This window comes from Hippopotamus amphibius, chromosome 7 (assembly GCF_030028045.1).
Source record: "Hippopotamus amphibius kiboko isolate mHipAmp2 chromosome 7, mHipAmp2.hap2, whole genome shotgun sequence".
NCBI lineage: Eukaryota > Metazoa > Chordata > Mammalia > Artiodactyla > Hippopotamidae > Hippopotamus > Hippopotamus amphibius.
Genome location: NC_080192.1, coordinates 93537136 through 93563068, shown reverse-complemented (window position 1 = coordinate 93563068; position 25933 = coordinate 93537136).

The window sequence follows — 25933 nt, the reverse complement described above, 5'->3', positions numbered from 1 at the left end:
GTCCAAGAAGCTCCCAATCACACATGACAGTATTGCAAGATGTTTCCTGCAAACACCATGTCAGTCCGACATAAAGGTTGATTCATGACATCTGGAAACAGCTGCCTTTTACTGAAAGACAATGAAATTTCAAATTGCATTAAATATAGCCTGCTAATATGCTTACCTGCCATCCACAAATCATTGGCAGACATTTGGGGCTGAGAAGATTTCCTCACATTGTCAGAAAAATCAGGTCATGGCTAATAAACAGTGCGTTATAATTTGGACAAGGAGGTAACAATCATATCCTCAAGAGGGTCAAGGACAGTGAAGCCAATCAGAACTCAAAAGTGATGGGGTCTGGGATTCCACATGAATGGCATATAATGCTGTTCTTTAACAGTTGTCTCTTTGGGGAGAGACCTATACAGACTGTGACGAGATTGACATCACTAGATTCACCCAGAAATCTGCTATGAACCTAGTGTATTTCTGTCTCATCTAAACCTTGATCACTGCTAATTTATACACAATGCTGTTTTCTAGAGCTTAAACTTACAAAACAGGAATAACTGGGTTCAAACAGAAGCCCTTCAGTGTGATGTTCCTAAAATACCATGCTCTACTAAGTCTTATTTTTTTCCCCCTTTTTGTCAACATGGGATGAGATTGGTACTAACATCTTTGGATTATTGTAAGGTTTGGACCAGCTTACATACAGAATGCCTTTTAGCAGCTAAAATTCAAAATCTGTCCGGGTGGAGAATTTTGTAAGTCACGAACAATGTATTTTCCTAAAGCATGAATGTCTTCTGTCTGTAGAAAAAGGTTTGTGGTCTGGTACTGAGGCAGGGTCCAGTGATTCAGACAAGAAATTGGCTGAGTTGTCAGCTCCAGTGGCCAGAAGCTTCAGTCTGAGAAGTAAGTACCAATCATCAAAATGAGGTAACAGACAGAAAAGAAAGGATCAGGGTCAGATGCCAGGGGAAGACCTAGGGGTCACACCATGGACAGGGATGAAGCAAAAAGTAGAGAGTTGGGCAATCAGGATTGGAAGTGGAGTGCAAGGTGGGTTAAAGCTTAGGAATCTAGGGAGAAGGTAGGGGCGCCAGTATCTTGTGCATCCTCAGTGCACGTGGTATGGCACAGAAGTGGTTCGTGGGCTCAGAGGGTGTGATTGTGGTAGACGATGCAAGTCTCAAGGTTTGCCTTTAATGTGTATTTATACCATTTGATGGGTTGTCTAATAACAGTGTTTGCTATATAGAGAAGATTATTTGAAAAATTCTCTCACCCTTTATTCTTTTCAAGAACTTTTATTGAGCTACAGTTAACAGACAATAAACAGCATATATTTAGAGTGTACAAATTGGTATCCCAATCTCCCAATTCATTCCCCCCCAACCCTCCCCGCTTTCCCCACTTGGTATCCATATGTTTGTTCTCTACATCTCTGTCTCTATTTCTGCCTTGCAAACCAGTCGATTTGTACCATTTTTCTATAGTCCACATATGTGTTAATATACAATATTTGTTTTTCTTTTTCTGACCCATTTCACTCTGTATGACAGTCTCTAGGTCCATCCATGTCCCAGTTCGTCTACTAACTACTCTTCTTTCTCTAGTTTCTTTAGGTGTAAGGTTAGATTGTTTATTTGGGATTTTTCTTGTTTCTTGAGGTAGGATTTTATCGCTATAAACTTCCCTCTTAGAACTGCTTTTGCTGCATCCCATAGGTTTTGGATCATTGTGTTTTCATTGTCATTTGTCTCTAGGTATTTTTTGATTTCCTCTTTGATTTCTTCAGTGATTCCTTGGTTATTTAGTAGCATATTGTATAGCCTCTATGTGTTTGTGTTTTTTACAGTTTTTTTCCAGTAATTGATTTCTAATCTCATAGCATTGTGGTCAGAAAAGATGCTTGATAAAATTTCAATTTTCTTGAATTTACTAAGACTTGATTTATGACTCAAAATGTGATCTATCCTGGAGAATGTTCCATGTGCACTTGAGAAGAACGTGTCATCTGCTGTTTTTGGATATAATGTCCTATAGATATCTATTAAATCAAGCTGATATATTGTGTCATTTAAAGCTTGTGTTTCCTTATTAATTTTCTGTGTGGATGATCTGTCCATTGGTGTAAGTGAGGTATTAATGTCCCCCACTATGATTGTGTTACTGTCGATTTCCTCTTTCATAGTTGTTAGCATTTGCCTTATGTATTGAGGTGCTCCTATATTGGGTGCATATATATTTATAATTGTTAACTCCTCTTCCTGGATGGATCCCTTGATCTTTATGTAGTGTCCTTTCTTGTCTCTTGTAACATTTTTTATTTTAAAGTCTATTTTATCTGATATGAGTATTGCTACTCCAGCTTTCTTTTGATTTCCATTTGCATAGAATATCTTTTTTCCATCCCCTCACTTTCTGTCTGTATGTGTCCCTAGGTCTGAAGTAGGTCTCTTGTAGACAGCATATATATGGGTCTTGTTTTTGTATCCATTCAGCCAGTCTGTGTCTTTTGGTTGGTGCAGTTAGTCCATTTACATTCAAGGTAATTGTCGATATGTATGTTCCTATTACCATTTTCTTAATTGTTTTGTTTTTGTTTCTGTAGGTCCTTTTCTTCTCTTATGTTTCCTGCTTAGAGAAATTCCTTTAGCATTTGTTGTAGGGCTGGTTTGGTGGTGCTGAATTCTCTTAGCTGTTGCTTGTGTGTAAAGCTTTTGATTTCTCCGTTGAATCTGAATGAGATCCTTGCTGGGTAGAGTTTTCTTGGTTGTAGGTTCTTCCCTTTCATCACTTTAAATATATCATGCCACTCCCTTCTGGCTTGCAGAGTTTCTGCTGAGAAATCAGCTGTTAACCTGATGGGAGTTCCCTTGTATGTTATTTGTCGTTTTTCCCTTGTTGCTTTTAATAACTTTTCTCTGTCTTTAATTTTTGTCAGTTTGACTACTGTATGTCTTGGCATGTTTCTCCTTGAGTTTATCCTGCCTGGGACTCTCTGTGCTTCCTGGAATTGGGTAGCTATTTCTTTTCCCATGTTAAGGAAGTTTTCAACTATAATCTCTTTCAATATTTTCTCAGGTCCTTTCTCTCTCTCTTCTCCTTCTGGGACCCCTATAATGTGTATGTTGTCCCAGAGGTCTCTTATGCTGTCTTCAGTTCTTTTCATTCTTCTTTCTTTATTCTTTCCTGCATCAGTGATTATCACCATTCTGTCTTCCAGCTCACTTATTCGCCCTTCTGCCTCAGTGAATCTGCTGTTGGTTCCTTCTATTGTATTTTTCATTTCAGTTATTGTGTTGCATATCTCTGTTTGTTTGCTCTTTAATTCTTCTAGGTCTTTGATAAACTTTTCGACCTTTGCATCCAGTCTTTTTTTAAAGTCCTGGGTCATCTTCACCATCATTACTCTGAATTCTTTTTCTGGAAGAGTGCCTATCTCCTCTTCATTTAGTTGTTTTTCTGGGGTTTTATCCTGTCCCTTCATCTGGTACAACGTCCTCTGCTTTTGCATTTTCTCTCTCTTTCTGTGGCTGTGGTTTTCAGTTCCACAAGACGAAATACTGCTGATACTGCTTGATACTGCTGTCTGCCCTCTTGTGGAGGAAGCTATCTAGGAGGCTTGTGGGTACTTCCTGATGGGAGGGACTGATGGTGGGTAGGGCTGGGTGGGTGGAGCTCAGTAAGACTTTAATCTGATTTGGTGGGCGGAGCTCAGTAAAACTTTAATCTGCTTGTCCGCCAATGGGTGGGGCTGTGTTCCCACCCTGGTGGTCATTTGGCCTGAGGCCACCTAGCACTGGAGCCCACAGACTCTTTGGTGGGGCTAATGGCAGACTCTGAGAGGGCTCACGCCAATGAGCACTTCCCAGAACCCCTGCTGCCAGAGCCCCCATCTCCTCAGTGAGCCACAGTCACCCCCCAGCTCCGCAGGCACCCCCCTAACACCAGCAGGTAGGTGTGGTTCAGTCTCCTATGGGGTCACTGCTCCTTCCCCCTGGGTCCTGGTGAGCACACTTTTTTGTGTGCCCTCCAAGAGTGGAGTCTCTGTTTCCCCCAGTCCTGTGGAGGTCCTGCAATCAAATCCCACTGGCTTTCAAAGTCTGACTCTCTGGAGATTCCTCCTCCCATTGCTGGACTCCCAGGTTGGGAAGCCTGACATGGGGCTCAGAACCCTCACTTTAGTGGGTGGACTTCTGTGGTATAACGGTTCTCCAGTTTGTGAGTCACCCACCCAGCATTTATGGGATTTGATTTTAACGTGATTGTGCCCCTCCTACTGTCTCATTATGGCTTCTCCTTTGTCTTTGGATGTGGGGTGTCTTTTTTAGTGAGTTCCAGTGTCTTTCTGTCAATGATTGTTCAGCAGTTAGTTGTAATTCTGGTGCTCTTGTAAGAGGGAGTGAGCACACGTCCTCCTACTCTGCCACCTTGATCCTATCTCCTCCTCACTCTTTATTCTTGAGGCATCTCCATCCAAATGGAACTACTGACAATGATCTGAAACCTAATCAACTGGCCTTCTGTTTTTCCTAGACTGCCACTGTAGCAGAGCTTCTTAGGTGCTCACCAAACCCATTTCCTCTTCTTCCTGAGCATACGGCTCAAATACATTTTGCAGCCTTCCTGCTGTGCCTGTATAACTATGTTCCAGCCAGAGGGATGTGAGGAGAAGTGATATGCACCACTTCCAGGCCTGGCCCCTAAAATCCTCCTATTTCATCTTCTAAGCACCCTTCTCCTCTGGCTTGCTAGAATGACGTTGACCTTTTTGGTGGCTTTGGAAACCACATGTTGAAGATAACAGAACTTGAGCATGAAAGGAAGCAGGGCTTTGATTCGCTTCTTGGAGGATGGCTAGCTGCTCAACTGGTAAATTGAGCTGTTGCATGAGTTTGTTGTTCCAAGTCAGTGAAATGTTGGGATTAGTTTGTTTTATCAGCTGTTACCTTAAGTCCTATGGCTACCTAATGAAGCTGTTGGGATTTGAAAGGAGCCCATGAATAACACCTCTCTCTTCCTTGCCTGAAATCAGAGCAAGCTGAAAATCAGCACAGGAGCCAATCAGATGGAAATCAAATGGTTAACTTTAACCATTACATAAATATGCAACCAAATGGGCTTGTTAATATGCTCTGCTGCCCTTCCCTCCGGTCTAGACCCTAAGATTGCCCACTTAAAGGAAAATTAGCATTTTCACAGCAGATATACTCATCTAGGATTGCAGCATTACTCTGGTCCAAGGAACAGGAGAGAAAAGAGCAAATTTCAGGGTTTATAGTTCTCTCGTAACTTAGCAGTGTGAACTGATAGTTTTCACCCTTCATCTGTGAACTATTTGTAAGGGGTGGCCCATGACCAGGAGACCAGGAGGATTGTCTAGTGGATGTCTCTTTACATGTCAACACAAGGATTGCAGTTCATATCTCCACACCACACTTGATCTAATGGGCCCCAAATGCATTTACCACTATGGCCTTTCCATGAATACTTTTAAATCAACCAGAAATGCCCCTGGTTTTTGTCTCTGTCAATCTGTATTTGGGAAAGTCATCCCCTTTATTGACCAAGGTGCTGTGCGAGGGATGTTTGTAGACCAGTGAGGAAGGGCACAAACCTCTAGTTTGTCAGACAAGTCAATCTTCAGAAGTTAGGAGGTGGCGTGTTCAGGTGGGTTACCTTCACAGCTTGCTGTGTTTGTACATCTTGGGTGCTGATGGATTTTGTCATTGTCCCATGGAGCATTTTCCATCATGGTTATGATTGATTTGGGTCATCATGGCAATGCCTGTGTGCAAATTGGCTATTAATAAGGCCCCAACGTCAGAATAGGTGATGAGATGTGTCACCCAGTCACATAAAAGGATGCAAATTTGATCTCTCACTCACACTTATTAGGGGATCTGTCAGTTTATAAATCCTACAGTTCTTTGTTTTGTTGCCAGATGGAATGGAGCATTATTATAGCTTTCAGCTGGGAAAAGTACCTTCAAATTAAAGGCTAACTCCTAGAGCAGTGACTGTTTCAGGGAGACTTGCTTGGTCTATTGTAATTGTGCTTGTGGACTGAATCCATAAAAGATAAAACTAAATAGCACTGAATTTGGGGTTTAAGATCAGACATCAGGACCAGTATCATAAGCCATTTGCTGTGCATGGGTAACTGAGCTTTCTGCCAACTCAAAAGCACAGTTAATGTAGCTATTAAACAGAATAAGAAACTTAGAGATGGTCTACAGTTGCAGTGGGGCATCAGTGAGCGCAAGTCAGTCCAAATGATGAAAAGAGATTCTGTTCTGATGGCTGGGTCATGATTGGGAAATTGAAATCTTTTGAACTTAGAGGACTAATGGGGAACTCATCAGATCTGGGATGTGCCGGGCTGACCACCCAGAAATGAAAGAAAAACTGAATAAAGGATGTATTTACTATTACTATTATTAATGGACTTAAATTTTCAAGGCTCCCCCTTCTCACTTTTATGAAAAGACACCTTCAATTCTATAAAGCTCTGTGTGTTAGTTATTATTCTATTACTTCATTTGAGTCTTAAAACAGTCCAGGGAGGTAGAGAAAAAGAGGAATATATTCAACATATACAAGGAAAAAGATGTGGGGATCACTGTGTGCTGACACTCACCAGGGAGTGCAGCAGAGACCAAAGGACCCAAGCTAGAGCTCAGGGTCCTCAGCAATCTAGACCTCAAGAGTCCTGGCAAAATGATCTGAATTGACTCTGTGAGTAGCAATGGGAAGGATCCTTCTGTCCTGCAAGCAGGAGAGTCAGTGAAAGTCTGTAATTCATTTTCTGCACAGATTGCAAAATTGAATGCTGATTAAACTCAAGCCTTTAGAAATTGACCTGTACACATGACCACAAAACTGTGGTTTGGGCCTAGAAATACAAAAGCAGCACTGACCACTTGCCCACAATTTTATAGCTGAGTCAGATTTAGAAATAGAAGGTACTCAAATGTTTCCGATTAGCTGACTAAATGTTGGTTAAGATGAGCTAAGTGACAGGTCCCAGTGAAGTGTTAGTTATAGGAACTCAGGATAGGCCAGTGTGGAAAACATTGGGTTGACATAATTGGATGCAGGAGTACAATAGCTAATGTGAGTTATGCTTGAAATTAGAGGAGTGCATCATTTTTTCTTACTGTTAAACAACTAAAGCTATACAAGATAGACTATAACTGGGCCAGCATGTGGTAACTGGGCACTAGAGTATAAAAACAGTATTTACAACAGCACAAGGCATGGAGAAACTACGTTGAAACCACATTCATCTATTTGGACCAACAGAACATAGGGTCTCTTGTTTATTTATTTTAAACATAATTAAAGTAGTGGACATCATTGTTGTTCACTAAACAGAAATGTCCCAAGAATGTACACAGAAGGATAAGAAAGATGGGTCAAACTGAGAGAAATTTGAAGGTCTCAGTTCATGGAAGTAAGACAACTCATTAATTTGGCTTCCAGGCTGACCTCTGGTGAACCTCTTTGTCCGGGACACTGATTAGAAAGCCATGAGATGTTGTCTCTTAACCAGACAAGAGTTGGTCTCCATATCGTAAAGCACGCTTTGCACACTATTTCAGAGGGCTATAATTCTAGGCATTTGACACAATTGGGAGATTAGGAAGCTCAAAAACAGTTCAATATAGTTCAAGTCCATTTTGTTATAAAGTGATTCATGAGACCAGATCCATCTGAGATATAGAAATATTAAATAATAATAGAACTTAGAATTTATGGGACACCTTTCCTCCCCAAAGTATGAAACGTTTTCACATACACTCTATTTGATTTAGGTTAATATCCTCTCCATGTCATGGAGGTAATGTGAGGAAGTAAAATCATTCCCATTTAAGAGAGAGGAGAACCAAGGCATGAAGAGGTGAGGCAATTTACCTTGTGCCTGGGTATCAGAAGTAGAACTGGGTATTTCAGCTCATCAGCCGCTCTGTTACTAATGCTGATGGTCCAGATTCCCGTGGGTTATCCTAGGGGCATTAAAACCACTGCAGGCTGAGTTCTCATCTGCTTCCTCATACTATTGTAATCTCTTTGCCAATTGCACATCCTTTGAAAGATTCTCATACTACTGTGAGAGAAATAGGACATTAAAGAGTTTCTTTGGAAGTCAAGGAAATCATTGCTGTTTTGTGGAAGGGAAGAGAACTTAGCTAATTGCTGCTCTGCCACTTTGGAAATGTTGAAAAATCAGTAGCAAAGACTTACTTAAGGCTTAAAAGAAAGAAATGCAGGGCAATAAGCCACCTGCCATGGCTAGGAGGCAGGGGGTGCGGGGCAGTAAATCCAGGAGGTGGTTTTCATGTACAGTGTATAATTTGGGCTCTGACAGAGCCCAGATGAGGAATAGGCCTATATAACTATTGATCCACAAGGCTATCAGGGACATCATTTAACTTGATGGCTTGTGTTAGTCCCTTAGGATGTGGAGTCAGCTTTAAGCTGCAAGGAAAAAAAATTAAAGGTAAATGAAAGGAGTAGAATCTAGGGAAAAACCATGGAGAATCTCTTATAACCCTCCCTTTTAATGTGAAACATTTCCAAATGACCCCAGTTTTCAGCAGTCCCAATAAGTGTTGGTTTATTTCATTCATTTACTTATCTAATTATGTGGATAAATGCCTATTTCTTAACACTCTATTACACAGTTATAAATATATCATCCACACCTAGTCTTCCACAGTGATTACAGCCTAGGAGACAAAGGGAAAGAGGCTGCCCCTGGCCAGAGTCAGACACAATCCAGGCCAGTGAGAGACTCCACAGCCGGTGGAGCTGGGTGCCAGCCAAAATGCAGAGTGATCTTCTCTCACCGAGACTTTGCTGTACCTGAAACTGCAGAAGCTGGTAGGTTTTAGCCCATTGATTCAGTGCTGCCACTCCTTGAGGCCATCACCCATATTCCTGAGTCATGAATCTGCCTCCACGTCTGGTCCATCTCTGATACTTTTGCCTTTTTCCTGTCTCTTTGCTCGGGCCCCCTTTGCATTTTGTCTTCATTCTACTTCCCAACCTGTTTGCTTCTTTTTTTGATTTCTGATCCTCAGCTGGGTTATCTGTTGATGGCCTGGCTTCATCCTGTTGACCTAATTGTCTGGCACCCCAGCTCTAGTTTTGACCTTTTTCCCCTTTCTTTGATCGCAGTTCAGACTGGCCTTCCAGTTATATTGCTTTCAGCTGCCTTTAGTAAACATTCCATTTGGGCCTGGCCATGTTCCAGAAATTTAAACTTCAGTGTATGCTTTCCAGGGGGTGAGGTTCCCTCTGACTTCACATCATGCTAGGGGATAGACCCACACATATTTGAAGGCTAAAAGATCAAAATCCTAATGCAGATTCATCACTAGTCTTTTATTCATTTCTACCATTAACTGAAGAATTTGTTTTTTAATCAGCACACAGATATTACTCACTATTGGTGAGAAATAAGATGCTTGCATATCATATCTACTAATGTGCATACCTCCCCTAGTCTCTTGTAAAATTTGTTATTCCTTTAAGGTGCACCCTCAGTGACTATTTCAGATGGTTTCATTGACATAATTTGTGAATTGAAGGAAAAATGTTTAATGTCTTGTATCTTATAAAAAAGGAAATCTCTGCCTCTTTAGGTGCCTTGGCTCTGTGCTCTTTCAGGTCCTCATCTGCTTCCCTGACCTTCCTCCATGTCCTCCTCACCTGTCCTCAGGCATGGAAGTCTTGGTGTGCTTCTGGGTTTGGTCTTGGCAGCTTTCTCAGCCTACACAATTTCTTTGATAACTCCCTGATCTATAGATTGAGCCCATTCCTTCTTTTCTACCCAAATGCCTAGTGGATCTCCTATTTGATTATCATAAAGAAATTGCCAACAAAAAATGTCCAAACCCATACTCATCCTCTTCTCCTTTCCAAACCTGGTCACCTGCCTGCATCCTCTCTCTCAGATTATACCCATTTCTCCCTTTCCACCTGCAGCTGAGATGGCCTCCAACCTAGGTTCCTTGGCTTCAGTTTTGTTCCCTTATCTCCACTGTGCACAGTAAATAATAGGAGTTTAACATATGCCGAATCAATGAAGAATAAGTCCATATATTAATGGTAAGTAGAAAACAAAGCCTTAAGGGTGAATACAAGCAAAATGTGAACAGTTAAACTTAAACCAGGTATGGCAAACACATTTCTAATCCATTGCCAGTGATGATCTAATGGTGGTGGTTGTCTGGAGCACTGTGTTTTGGGAATGTCAGACTAAGGTAGGGTTCAGAAGATGAGAGTCCCATGGCCAAATAGGAGGGCTTGGGAGGAGAACATTGCAGTCTTCTTGCCAGGAATTTGTACTTCTATTCTCTAGGCAATAGGATTTTCTACAATTTATAGAGTAGTATGAAGAACATGACATTGAGAAGTATCGTGGATAAACTGTGGCATGCAGGATGGGTTGTGTTGGAGAAAGACTGGAGCCCCTGTGTAAGTACGTGTACATGTGTGAGTATGTGTACATGTGTAGGTACCAATGGAAAGACTGTCTTCATCTTGATTCCCCTGACACATACTTTTTATGTGTCTGTATCTTGATTTGCTCTATTGTGCATAAGTTCCTGGAGGTCCAGCATCTTGTTTCTGAACATTTTTGAATAAAAGCTTTCTGTATTATTTCTTCCTTCCGGAACCTCAGTGGGTGACTTTAGAATCAAGGTCCCAGGTGAACTGCTCTAGAATGGATTCTCCCAAGATGCTTCCTAAGCTGGGAACCCCCTTCCTTGGTGCTTGTATCCTCCTAAGAACTGGTGGAAAGTGGGTGTTTACTGGCAGGTGTAAACAAAAGTTATGGGTGTGTTATCAGAGGTGACGCATACATCCCTGAGGCCAGAAGTTAGGCTGTGGTAGAGTGAGTTCAGATGGTCTGCCGTGATGGGAAGCGTGCACTGTTACATGTCCTTACACCACATGCGTGACAGCATGGCACATTGCACCGACAGGGTAGATTTGCCAAGGCATGTAGGTTGTGTATAGGCACAGCTGGAACATGTTGCTGCAACACAAGAGAAGTCAACACCAAAGCTTTATTTTCCCCCCTCCTCCTTGTTCCTTTAACTTTAGAAAAATTCTCTCTTTTGTATATGAAATTACTGCCAATTGCACAGTACCATGGAACTTACCTAGTTAATATCGGTGGGAATAAGGGGCCCATGTAGTTGAACATAGAGAATAGAGCAAGGCTCCTGTTCCTAGAAGCTCTGGTAGCTGTTTTTCATCTCTAAGATTTATAGGACTTTACACATTTAATATTTACACTGGAAAATCTACTGGGGATCAAAAGAAGCTTCAGGTTACAGGCCTGGGGTATACTGCTGGTTCAAGGTAAAATAGGGTAAAACTAAGAACAGCCATCTGGGATTGACAAGGGAGTATGCCAGTGGCATGAAGACATGTGACTACAGAATATGCATATTGAATTTGAGATGGTTGTGAGTTTATGTCTGTGCCATGTTACTATGTAGACACTGAAGGCTAGATATCGACTGTTTTCCATTTGAAATATATAGAATTGTGAGAATGAACACAATTCTATATACTTCAGCATAATTCTAGAGTAACTGTAATTAGAGCAAAAGTTAGGAGATACAAATTCTAATTCAGCTGCTACCCTACCATTAATTTGTTTAGGAAAAGTCAGTTTATCTCTTAATGCCTGTTTCCTCATCTATAAGATGGACAGAAAGCAAATATGGAGGCATTGCTTATTTTTCTGAGTTTTCAAGAAGAAAAGAGAACTTGTGCAGCTCCTGGGAGGGGAAGAAACAACAAGAATAAACCTTTGAGGCATATACTGGAATTGAATCTTGGGTGTCCCTCTTGAGGCAAAAAGCAGCTACTCAGAGAGGGGTAATACAGTGTGGGAACCCCAATTATGAATTCATTGAAAGGTTGCTTTTTATAGGACAGCATATTTCTGCAGGCAAGGAGTTCAATGTGAAGTTCAGAGCCACACAGGGATTGAATTTGGTGTGGATGTTCTACCAGGAGTAAAGAACTACTGGAGAACGTGGCAGGCTTTAATCGAGTAGGTCAGGGTCAGAGGCTCTGTTCATTTTATTCATGAATGAAAGGGCAAGTATAGAAAACACTGGGACTTTGTTTAGGAGGGATTTTGCTTGTGGTAAGAGTTCCAGTAAAGCAGCTTGGTTTGAGGTTTCAACTTGGCAATATGAATGGGAGGTTGGTCTGTAGCAAGTTGGAGGATGGTTTCTAATACCATAGGTGGTTTCCAGTACCATAGCATGCTTCCTTCTAAATTGGTTTTTGTTTTCTTTTTGGTGTGTTTTTTTGTTTTTTGTTTTTTAAGGATGGAGAATGGAACCATTGCTGGAACAAGGATGATCCAATAGGTAAAAATGTGACCTAAGAAATCATTGGTGCATAGCAATATTCCATTAAGTCAGATGTTCTAGTTGTGGAAATCAGTGATACCTGATCACTGAATTTATATAAACATTTGAGAAAAAGACCCTATAAAAATTTGTTAAAGATAAATTTTTAGTTAAATTAAAAGAAGAAATGAAGCGTTCTTAGGTCTTAGTTCAAAGATAAATATAAATATAATAAATAAAAATATAATTCTAGACTATGTAGACATGAAATGAGAACACTACACGCAAAAACTGATGAAGGGTAGCTAAAGCTATAATAAAGGAAAGTGTATAATTTTTTAAGCTCTTTATTGGAATATAATTGCTTTACACTCTTGTACCAGGTTTTGAGGTACACCAAAGTGAATCAGCTGTATATATATATATATCCCCATATCCCCTCCCTCCCATGACTCCCTCCCACACTCCCGGTCCTGGCCCTCTAAGGCATCACCCATCATCCAGTTGATCTCCCTTGGTTATACAGCAACTTCCCACTACCTATCTATTTTACAGTTGGTAGTGTATCTATGTCTATGCTACTCTCTCATTTCGTCCCAGCTTCCCCTTCGCCCCCCTCCCTCCCAGTCCCGTGTCCTCCAGTCCATTCTCTGCATCTGCATCCTTATTCTTGCCTTGTCACTGGGTTCATCAGTATCATTTTTTTTTTTTTAGATTCCATATATGTGAGTTAGCATACAGTATTTGTTTTTCTCTATCTGGCTTACTTCACTCTGTATGACAGACTCTAAGTCTATCCACCTCATTACATATAGCTCCATTTCATTCCTTTTTATGGCTGAGTAATATTCCATTGTATATATGTACCACATCTTCTTTATCCATTCATCTGTTGATGGGCATTTAGGCTGCTTCCATGACCTGGCTATTGTAAATAGTGCTACAATGAACATTATGGTACATGTTTCTTTTTGGATTATGGTTTTCTCTGGGTATATGCCCAGGAGTGGGATTACTGGATCATATGGTAGTTCTATTTTTAATTTTTTAAGGAACCTCTAAACTGTTTTCCATAGTGGCTGTACCAACTTACATTCACACCAGCAGTGCAGGAGAGCTCTTTTTCCTCCACACCCTCTCCAACATTTATTGTTTCTAGATGTTTTGATGATGGCCATTCTGACCGGTATGAGGTGATACCTCATTGTGGCTTTGACTTGCATTTCTCTGATGATGAGTGATGTTGAGCATCTTTTCATGTGTTTGTTGGCCATCTGTATGTCTTCTTTGGAGAAATGTCTATTTAGGTCTTCAGCCCATTTGTGGATTGGGTTATTTGCTTTTTTGGTATTAAGCTGCATGAGCTGCTTGTATATTTTGGAGATTAATCCTTTGTCCGTTGCTTTGTTGGCAAGTATTTTCTCCCACTCTGAGGGTTGTCTTCTTGTCTTGTTTATGGTTTCTTTCACTGTGCAAAAGCTTTTAAGTTTCATTAGGTCCCATTTGTTTATTCTTGATTTTATTTCCATGATTCTAGGAGGTGGGTCAAAAGGATGTTGCTTTGATGGATGTCATAGAGTGTTCTGCCTATGTTTTCCTCTAGGAGTTTTATTGTGTCTGGCCTTACATGTAGGTCTTTAATTCATTTTGAGTTTATTTTTGTGTATGGTGTTAGGAAGTGTTCTAATTTCATTCTTTTACATGTTGTTGTCCAATTTTCCCAGCATCACTTATTGAAGAGGCTGTCTTTTTCCCATTGTATATTCTTGCTTCCTTTGTCAAAGATAAGCTGCCCATATGTGCTTGGGCTTACCTCTGGGTTCTCTATTCTGTTCCATTGATCTTCCTTTCTGTTTTTGTGCCAGTGCCATGCTGTCTTGATCACTGTGGCCTTGTAGTATAGTTTGAAGTCAGGAAGCCTGATTCCACCAAGTCCATTTGTCCTTCTCAAGATTGCTTTGGCTATTTGGGGCCTTTTGCATTTCCATACAAATCGTAAGATTTCTTGCTCTAGTTCTGTGAAAAATGCCATTGGTAATTTGGTAGGGATTGCACTGAATCTGTAAATTGCTTTGGGTAGTACAGTCATTTTCACAATGTTGATTCTTCCAATCCAAGAGCATGGTATGTCCCTCCATCTGTTTGTGTCGTCTTTGATTTCTTTCATCAGTGTCTTAAAGTGTTCTGCATACAGATCTTTTGCCTCCTTAGGCAGGTTTATTCCTAGGTATTTGATTCTTTTGGTTGCAATGGTGAATGGGAGAGTTTCCTTAATTTCTCTTTCTGCTCTTCCGTTGTTAGTGTATAGGGATGCAGGAGATTTCTGCACATTAATTTTGTATCCTGCTACTTTACTAAATTCATCGATTCATGCTAGCAGTTTTCTGGTAGAGTCTTTAGGATTTTCTATGTATAATATCATATCATCTGCAAAGAGTGACAATTTTATTTCTTCTTTTCCAATTTGGATTCCTTTTATTTCATTTTCTTCTCTGATTGCTGTGGCTCAAACTTCCCAAACTATGTTGAATAATAATGGTGAGAGTGGACACCCTTGTCTTGTTCCTGTTCTTAGAGGGAATTCTTTCAGTTTTTCATCAATTAGAACGATGTTGGCTTTTGGTTTCTCATATGTGGCTTTTATTATGTTGAGGTAACTTCCTTCTATGCCCATTTTCTGGAGAGTTTTTATCATAAATGGGTGGTGAATTTTGTCAAAAGCTTTTTCTGCATCTATTGAGATGATCATATGGTTTTTATCCTTCAATTTGTTGATATGATGTATCACATTGATTAATTTGCATATATTGAAGAATCCTTGCATCCCAGGGATAAACCCCACTTGATCATGGTGTATGATCTTTGTAATGTGCTGTTGGAGTCTGTTAGCTAGTATTTTGTTGAGGATTTTTGCATCTATATTCATCAGTGATATTGGTCTGTAATTTTCTTTTTTTGTGACATCTTTGCCTGGTTTTGGTATCAGGGTGATGGTGGCCTCCTAGAATGAGTTTGGGAATGTTCCTCCTTCTGCTATCTTTTGGAAGAGTTTGAGAAGGATAGATGTTAGCTCTTCTCTAAATGTTTGATAGAATTCGCCTTTGAATCCATCTGGCCCTGGGCTTTTGTGTGTTGGGAGATTTTTAATCACAGCCTCAATTTCCATACTTGTGATTGTTCTGTTCGTATTTTCTATTTCTTCCTGGTTCAGTCTTGGAAGATTGTATTTTTCTAAGAATTTTTCCATTTCTTCTAGGTTATCCAATTTATTGGCATATAGTTGCTTGTAGTAGTCTCTCATGATCTTTTGTATTTCTGAGGTGTCCATTGTTACTTCCCCTTTTTCATTTCTAATTCTTTTCATTTTTGTCTTCTCCCTTTTTATCCTGATGAGTGTGGCTAATGGTTTATCAATTTTGTTTATCTTCTCAAAGAACCAGCTTTTAGTTTCATTGATCTTTGCTATTGTTTCCTTTCTTTCTTTTTCATTTATTTCTGCTCTGATCTTTATGATTTCTTTTCTTCTGCTCACTTTGGGGTTTCTTTGTTCCTCTTTCTCTAATTGTTTTAGCTGTAAGTTTAGGTTGTTTATTCAATATCTTTCTTGTTTCTTAAGGTAGGACTGTATTGCTATGAACTTCCCTCTTAGGACTGCTTTTGCTGCATCCCATTGGTTTTGGGTTGCTGTGTTTTCATTGTCATTTGTTTCTAGATATTTTTTGATTTCCTCTTTGCTTTAGTTAATGATTTCCTGGTTGTTTAATAGCATATTGTTTAGCCTCCATGTATTTGTATTTTTTGCAGTTTTTTTCCTGTAATTGATATCTAGTCTCATGGTATTGTGGTCAGAGAAGATGCTTGATATGATTTCAATTTTCTTGAATTTACTGAGGCTTGGTTTGTGACCCAAGATGTGATCTATCCTGGAAAATGTTCCATGTGCACTTGAGAAGAAAGTGTATTCTGTAGTTTTTGGATGGAATGTCCTATAAATATCAAGTTGAGATGGTCTAATGTGTCATTTAAAGCTTGTATGTCCTTATTTATTTTCTGTTTGTATAATCTGTCCGTTGATGTAAGTGGGGTGTTAAAGTCTCCTGCTATTATTGTGTTACTGTTGATGTCCCCTTTTATGGCTGTTAGCATTTGCCTTATGTATTGAGGTGCTCCTATGTTGGGGGCATAGATATTTACAATTGTGATATGTTCTTCTTGGATGGATCCCTTGATCATTATGTAGTGTCCTTCTTTGTCTCTTGTAATAGTCTTTACTCTAAAGTCTAATTTTTCTGATATGAGTATTGCTACTCCAGCTTTCTTTTGACTTCCATTTGCATGGAATATCTTTTTCCATCCCTTTATTTTCAGTCTATATGTATCCCTTGGTCTGAAGTGGGTTTCTTGTAGGCAGCATATAGAAGGGTCCTGTTTTGTATCCATTCAGTCAGTCTGTGTCTTTTGGTTTGAAAATGTATAATTTTAAATGTTTTAATTAATAAGTAAGAAAGACTACAATAAATAAACTTTCAGCTCAAGAAATCAAAATAGAGTGTAGCCTTAAAAAGAATAAAAGAGAAATCAGTAAATATAAAAGAAGAGTTTTTTAAATCATATGGTTGAGCTACTCAACTTTTATTTTTAAACGAAGTATTTTTTTAATTAATTAATTTGTTGGCTGTGTTGGGTCTTTGTTGCTGCACTCGGGCTTTCTCTAGTTGAGGTGAGCAGGGGCTACTTTTCATTTCAGTGCGCAGGCTTCTCAATGCAGCGGCTTCTCTTGTTGTGGAGCATGCGCTCTAGGCATGCAGGCTTTAGTAGTTGTGGCACTTGAGCTCAGTAGTTGTGACTTCCCGGCTCTAGAGTGCAGGCTCAGTAGTTGTGGTGCATGGGCTTAGTTGCTCCGTGGCATGTGGGATCTTTCTGGACTAGAGAATTAACCCATGTCCCCTACATTGGCAAGTGGATTCTTAACCACTGAGCCACCAGGAAAGTCCCCTAAAAAGGATTTTAATGAAAAAGAAAAGAGAGCTCAGAGGAGGAAGGTAAGTGGGGTGAATTACTGCCCTCGCTTCTGTAGCTAGTCTCAAGATTGCAACTGTAGTCACTGCCTTTCTCCTCCACCATGGATCCTAGTATCACCTTACAATTGTCTAGCACTTCTGCTGGTCTAGGTGTTTACCTGGTCGGCTGACTGAGACCCACATGCTTGAGTAACCACAGCCCCCAGTTGTCATGCCCTTCTCAGGTCATGACTGTGCACTTGTCCATTAACTGTCAAAATTGGACAATGTTCTACCAAGAGAGGGCTTTGTAAATCAATTGATTTCCCAAAACTTTCTTCCCTAGCCTGGTGTATATCAGTATCCCTCCTTCCTCCTGATAGTTGGGTCAGTTACCCTAGCGATTCATTGTCTGCTTGTCTCTTGGCATGAGGATCCTGAAGTGACCAGATGGAATGGGGGAAGCTTTCCTTCTCTTGGACCCACGATCTCTCAATCTACAGGATTCAGGAACAGGAATCATAAATGCCCACAACTGGGTCACTATGAGTGATAGTAAGAAGTGTTACTTATGTTTCCAGCCATTTTTTCCTGAAACTGTATATTCTGTGTATGGAGATTCAGCATCATATAGTTTGCATTGACTTGAGGTGTATATTATATTCTGGAGAGGGTGCCCCATCCTCACAGAGTATCATCTCTGAGTTGGCACCTCAGTTGCACCTTCGAAAGGCCATCTCATTGCTTTATCTGACCGACAACTTTTGGGTGAAGCAATATGAGATAAGACTAGTGGATCCAGTGACCATGTACGCATTGTTGTACTTCCTTTGCTGTAGAGTGGGTACTTCAGTCCAATATGATATTTGTGGGTTCTGGGTCAGCACCTCAAAGATTCACCTCAAAATAGTGATGCTGGCTGAGGCCTGCAGACAGGGAAGGCAAGCCCATGAATAGAATATGTTTCAAATCTAATCAAGATGAATCACTGAATCACTTCTAGAATACAGGATAGGGTGCAATGTAATAATTGACTTTTTGAGGGATGGTACCTTTTCAGAAACACAGCATTGATCTCTTTTCCTGGTAAGTGAGACATTTGGTAGCAGCAGTAGCTACATCAGTCCTGCTGCCTGGAAGCCAATGCTGTTAGGCCCATGCACAGCCCTCATCCTTGTTTCTGTGGCCACTCACTTCCTACAAGCATTCTGCCAGCACTGGGAGGTTGATGCAGAGGCTGGTTAACATGAATTGCACAAGTTGTCCTGCTTGCCTGTTTGTTTAGTCCCCCTCTACTGGACACTCCCCAGTGGATTAGTTAACATGAGAGGTAAAGATCTTCACATTTTGTGTCTGCTTCTAGAGATTCATCCTCACGCTTCTTCCCAAACTCTTCTTGTCTATGATCTTCCAATCTCTCTCCTTCGGGCTCCTGACACACCAGAGGAGCCATTCCCCGTTGGCCTTAAGCCCACATGTATTCTTACCTTGAATCACTTCTCATTCCATACAAAGTGCACTGCCAGTTGTATCTTCTGAAGCTCTGCCCTCTGGGAGAATTTTCTGTATCATTGCCTTTCTAGGCCACCTCTGAGTGGGGCTATTGTATTGTAGCTGCCCATTTTCACCCCAGACCCACATATTGAACAGACACATCTGTGACCCAAGCTCAGCCTTTTTATCTCCTGTTATTTGGTCCCATGGGAGAGTCTTAAAGGACCTAAGCCTGTGGCCATAGATTTGAGCTGAGGGCGAGGCATTGGTGTAGCTGCAGTGAGTGAACTGTGGGTCTAGGCCACTTGCTTGTGCTGCTGTCTTGTGCTCTCTGGCCCTGCTTGTTGGGCAACACTCATCTTGTAAGGAATTGTTGCTGAGCCTGCCTGACCTTATTACTTGTTAGGTTTGACAGAACCTAGTTCATGGTGAACAGTTCTGGCCACATGGTCATTTGATGTCCCATAATCAGACATTACATCTCTACCAGGAGCCAGGAGCACACAGGAACAATTTTTCAAAAGACATCCTTTCACCACTACAGGGGGCATGACCTTGCTCCAGAACCCCATGGAGTTATGCTGTGATTCTTCCATTGGGGCTTACCATAAACTCCACGGACATTTTTTCCCCATACCAATACCTCTAATTAATAGAGTCCGCCAGTAATATTGACCGAGGGGCAGGCCTGCTTTCATCACAGCTTGGTCCTGCCTTGTAGAGCCCTCTTCTGCTCTGGGATCTACCCCTAAACTGGTAGCCTATCATGTCACCCACCAGGGGGATCAGAGCAGTATTTGCAAGTATAGAAAAATGTTTCCTCCAGAACCTAGACTACCAGGCATTATACTTTCTCCTTATTGGTAGGTGTGCAGAATTTTGTCCTTTATTTTGGAAGGGATGAATCAACATCCCCAGTCTTTAAAAAATTCACTTATCTATCAGGTCCCTGAATCTTCATAGAATTTATCTCCCACCTTCTGGAGATGTGTTTTACTGAGGCCTTCAACATACTTGGTACTTCTTATTCATCCTGTCCAATAGAATGGATCAGTGTGATATTCTCCATTATGTCCAGTAGATTTCAATCTCTTAAAGTTACAGTATGACAGAGGTTGGGGAAGTTAACGGTCCCAGGGAAAGATGGTTATTGTGTTCTCTTGCCTGTTCCAAAATGAAAGAGAACTATTTCTGGTCCTTCTTTCTAATAGGGATGAAAATAGGTATTTTCCAGATCAGTGGCTATATACCATATATTTAAAGCCATGTTCATCTGCCCTAGAAAAGGTACCACATCTGGAACAGCAGCTATAATTGGAGCTACTGCTAGACTGAGTTTGATGTCATCCACTGTCATCTGTTAGGATCAGTCTGGTTTTTATACTAACCAGACTGGACAATTAAGTGGGTATACCACCCCTACATCCTAGATCATGATGAAGTCTTTAGAGTGCTGCTAATCTCTACTCTTCTCCCAGGGACATGATAGAGTGTTTTATTTATAATTTTCATCTGGGAAGGGAAAGTTTCAGAGGCTTCCACTTGACCTTCTTCACTAAGGTAGCTCTTACCCTAAAGGTTAATAATCCCATGTAAAGATTCTGTCATCTACCAAGTATGTCCCTTTCACTTACAAATTTGGCATTCAAGGACATTTTCAAATCGCACGGGTGAATTTGTGGACCCACTAGACCTGTAAGCAAGATTGGGCCCAGGACTCCATTTATTACTTGGTCCTCATAAGCTCCCACTCTAACAGTGGGGTATTTGCTCAAGGATGCAGGTTCCATTGCATGGCAGAGACCTCTGTATCATCTTTAAGCAAGGGGGTGCTCTATACTAATAGGGAGCAGTGGGCCTCTTGTGTAGATTCCCCTGACGGGAAACTGAAGTATAAAGGTTTTGAAGTGTATTGACCAAAATGAGCTATCTCAAATCTCATGGTCCCACACATTCCCCAATCAGGGCCCTGACCTTGGCAAAGTGCACTTACCTGGGCTGAAAATTCAACTTTCTGTGGAGCTTTGTTACTCTTATAATTAAGTCTTGGGCTTAATCCTTAACCTCCTCCTCCCACAGGAGATCAGAAATCAGAGCATCTTTACATGCTGCCAAGGAGGTCCTCTGATTTTCACACTTAGCCTTCAGTTAGTGATTAATTACCTTCAGCCTTTTCTTGTCTTTCTCCAATGCATCAGTGTCACTCAGGAAGCCATTGTCCTTATAATTTCTACTTCCTCAGAACCTCTCAAAGCTTAAGCTACTGAACTGGCCAGTGCATTTTCTTCCAAGGTTATCCTATCCCAGGTTGTCATGGGTGAAAATTTTTAGCAATTTTAGCAAAAATTTTGCACTGCTACAGCAAGCCTGTAGTTTTCTACCAACCTCTAGGGATGGGGTCCTCATTACCGACGGGTTAGCAAGTGATCCAGTTCCAAAACTGCCTATTAGTTCAGCCGTCTTTCTTAGGTCATTCCTAGCAACTCTCTTAAGAATGGTTTCCTGAGAAAAAGACCCTGAATTGGAGGCTCCCGTGCAGGAAGCTAATTGGTGAATGCTCTCAGGGTCAGTACCTTAGGGGAAGTGGAGGGAGGTGTTAGACTGTGATGAAGTAGCCACAAGAACCATATCCACTTCCATGGGGAGCTCTGGAGCTGGAATGGTTCTTGAGAATCTCCCTGCTTTGCAGGTGTCTGGACCTTGATATCCCTAACCTACCAGTCACAGGACATGGGCTGTCTGGGGGAGGAGTATGGCTCGAGGCAAGGCAGCTCTCTCCCTCTAAGAGCTGGTAAAGAGAGAGACTTGGCTTAAAACTGTCATCCATCAGCACCCAGAAGCCAGGGAAATGAGTACACAAGCCAAGATGGAGGGGCTGAGCGGCACGTCATAACAGCAATACTGTCCTGCATGCGAGCAGTGACCCCTAAAATAGGGAAAAGAAAATGTGTTTATACAGACTTAATAAGGACTGAGACTGATTTGAAAAAAAACCCCACTTTTATTTAGAAATAACATCTTAATAAATGAAAGTTCTTAATTTCTGAATAAGAAAACTTAAAAGCCAGTTCTTTTCAAATTAGCAGGATAGAATATCCAAAAATAGACCTAAGTATATATAATAATTTGTATATGATAAGTTGGTACTTAAAATCACTGAGGAAGGGAAGATTATTTAATAAAAGGTTTTGAAACACATGGCTAACCATTTGGGGCAAAAATTAAAATCTTCTACCTCATACCATATACCAAATCAAGTTCCATAGGAATTCAATATTTAGTACACAAAAGAACCCATAAAAATACTGAGTAAATATGGGTGCTTTAAAAAAGCATCTTTTGGTGGGGAAGACTTTCAAGGCATAATACCAAAGGTAAATAATATATAAGAAAAGAATAATTAATTTACTAAAGACTAGTTCTCCATAAAAATAATGAATATTTAAAAGTAAGTAAAACTAGGGATAAAATATTTATAAGGATAGGTCCACTAATATAAAGAACTCCTATAAATTTTAAGAAAAAGACAAACACTCTTGTAAGAAAATGTATAGGATATGAACAAATAATTCACAAAAGCAGAAAAATAGTCAATAAGCATATAAGAAATATGATTCCCTACTAGTGATTGAATACATGCAATTGAAAGCAACAAATAATACCATTTATCATCTATAAAATTGGATAAGGTTTTTTAAAAATTATGATACCCACTGTTGTCCTGGATGTGGGACACACATATGCCCATCTGCAGAGAATATAAATTGTTATACATTTACAGAGACTGTAAAGCCCATATAGAAGGTGATCTTGATCTAGATTCCCCCCCCCAATTTGATTCATACCCCTTGATGTAGCATTTCCATTTCTAGGAATGAATCCCCTAAAAACAATCACTGATAAGCACAAAGCTTCCTTTACAATGATGTTCAATACACAATTGTTTATAATCCACAATGTTGGAAACATCCTATGCCTCATGATAGGCATTTGTTGAATTGATAATAGCTTATCTATATCATGAAATACTGTGTAGTCTTTTTTTTTTCTTTTTTTTTCGTGTAGTCTTTAAAAATAATAGTGTAGAACAATATTCAGTGACACAGAAAAATGTGTGCAATAGAATGTTAAGTGAATTTAGAAAGCAGTAAAATAGGGTGAACAGTTGATTCCTTTTTTTTTTTTTTTGTGAATGCATCAGGAAAAAAACCCTGCAAGTATATACTCTAAAATGTTAATGGTGATTATTCCTAGTTGGCCAGGTTTTGAATAAATTCAATCTTTTTCTTTTTGACTTTCTTATTTTCTACAATGTTCTGTAAATCAAGGTTGCAATGAGTACCTTAAAAGTAAATGAAAAAAAAAGTTCTTTGTTCAGTCGTGATTCTATTCTGATTCACGCTGATACTGGTCTCATAATTTTAGACGCGTGGATTTAAGTGAGCAACAAAAAGAAAAGAAATTCATAGGATCCAGCTTGGCTCCACAGGTCCTTTTCTGATGAGCTCAGGTTTTTAAAGATGTACAACATTTAAAAGAAAGAACCCTGAACCAGGGGTGCATAAAAAAAAGTAAAAGAAAAAAGAAAAAAATGAAAAGAAAATTTTAAAAAGAAAGAGAGCTAAAGCTCAAAGTGTGAACCAAGGCTTTCAAAAATGCTTAGCATAGGGAAAAGGATTTAAAGCTGAGCATGGAATAAGAAGAAAAGAAACCCTTTGGCTGGGTGCTTGGCAACACCAGGGTACTGTTGATGAATGATCAGTACAGTGCATACTCCGTCAGTCCTATTTTACATTCATCTATTCTGCCAAAAGGAATGATGATGGGGCTGTAAAAGGAAGAACAAATCTCAGTAGGAAGGAACTGAGGCTCATGTGAATGAACAGATCCGGGGACCTCCCCGCTCTGGGTGAATTCTAATTTCCTGGCTGGAGCAGATGCCCTTCTGTGTTCTTGCACCCAGGAGGGCAGGTTACTGCCAGTGTTCATGGACCAGCTGGGTGGGGGTGGGGTGATGAGAGGGGTTCGCAGATGGGATGTGGGCAAACACAGTTCCTGGTTTCAAAAAGGAAAGAAAGATGAGACCCTTAAACTTCAGTCTAGTAAGCAGGATTCTCAAATAAATCATTAAAGGAATAGTTCAGAAGAAACCCAGAATAAGAAGCAAATGTTCTCTATAAAATAAAAGTGAACTAAGTAGGAAAAAAATAGTACAAATCAGAGAACAAACAGGATACATTTCTGTCGACACTGTGCAGGTGATGAGAGACAAGAGGTGGTCAAGAAATAATAACAGTGCCACCTACACATAGCTTGCAGGCAGGATTAGGGCTGGGAAGCTAGGAGATGGTGTATGAGAAAAATAGAATAAGGAATGCTTTAGGTAATTGTTTTTAGGAAAAGTGCAGGGGAAGGGGCAGGTCTGTGGACTAACTCTGGCATTTCAGAGTTGCAGAAGTTGGTGACTCAGTGCAGACATCTAAGCTTAAGAAATGAGTTGGAGGAGTCTGGGTGTGCACTCATGACTGAGGGTCTCACTGCCCTGCTAGATTCTGTGTTAAGTTTGGTGATTGTCTGATCTATTTTTTGGCAACTTTTCAATGGCTAATAGGAGAATGATGATGAAATAACCAACACAATACAAGGAGAAGATGTAGCACCTCTTATAGAAAGGAAAGATGAAAGCCATTATGAGTTCCCAAGCTATTAACCTCTTTTCCTTACTTCCTCCCTTCTTTTCTCCATCCCTCCCTCATGTATTTATTAAGCTACTACTGTAAACAGAGTATTGTGCTAAGCACAGAGGATATTCATTCATTTCTCAAATATTTATTAAGTGCTTACTCTAGGCACTGAGGATTCAGCAGTGACTGAGACAGGCAGAGTCCCAGTTCTCATGGTGCCTAAGGACATCTAATGTGGGGGGCGGGGGGTTGGGGAGGGGCCGAGACAGGTGAAGACAACAATAAGCAAATGGGTTATAATCCATGAGGTTGTGATGTGTGATATGCTATGAAGATAAGACTCAAAGCAGGAGGATGGAGCGTGATGGCAGGTGAGGTGCTGGTGAGGGGAGGGCTCCTTGAAGAGGTGACGTCTGAGCCAGCAACTGCAGAAGTGAGCCTGAGCTATGCAAAGATCTGGGGGAAAGATTTCTATAGCTGTTACCTGAATGGTGAAGAGGAGATTGCCAGTTATCCAAATAAAATGGGCGAGGAAAAATCTTGCAGCCAGAGCAAATAGTGTGTGCAGAGTCTTGGAAGATGGGAACGGGCATGACTCATCCAAGCGACTGAAGGAAGTTTGGTTTGAAATGTGATGTGGAAGTAGCCAAAGATGAGCTTGGACATAAGGAAGGGTCAAAACATAGAGAGCTTGTAACCCTGCTCAGAGTCTGGACCTGCTCTTAATGGCAGTAGGGACTTATTGATGGTTTTGATCAGAGTAGTGACATGACTGAATTTTTATTTTGGAGAACTCCCTCTGGCTGGTGCAAGGAGATGTGATTGCAGTTGGGTGTGGATGAGACCGGGAGGATGGAGACCACTTAGGATGCTGTTGTGGTAATTCAAGTAAGAGCTATTGGTGGCCTCAACTAGGCTAGTGAGAGAGAAGCCTAAGAGAAGGGAATAGATCAAATGATATCTGGTGGGTGGCAGTATATTCACCAAGGGGGAACAGCAGGTTTGGGGGTAAGAGGAGGAGTTTTGAAGAGTAAGGAGCTCAGTGATGGTATTTGACCAAGTTCAAAATACATTTGGGCCACTCGGTGACAACGTTGAATAGTTTATGAGAATAAAACTCAGATGGGAGATGTGACTGGGCCAGATATCAATATGTGTTTTAAAGAGCAAAACTGATAAGACCTGGGTTTGCATCCCCGTTTACTCATCTTTAAATGAGACAGTTGGGTTAGATTTTATACGTCTCTTTCAACTTTAAAAGTCTGTGGCGGGTGAAGAGAAAAGGCTGAGTTTGTAAAAAGAAAACTTTTGGAAGGATTCTCTATACAAATAAGTAATTTCCATTTTTGAAGCTGATGGTTTGAGACTA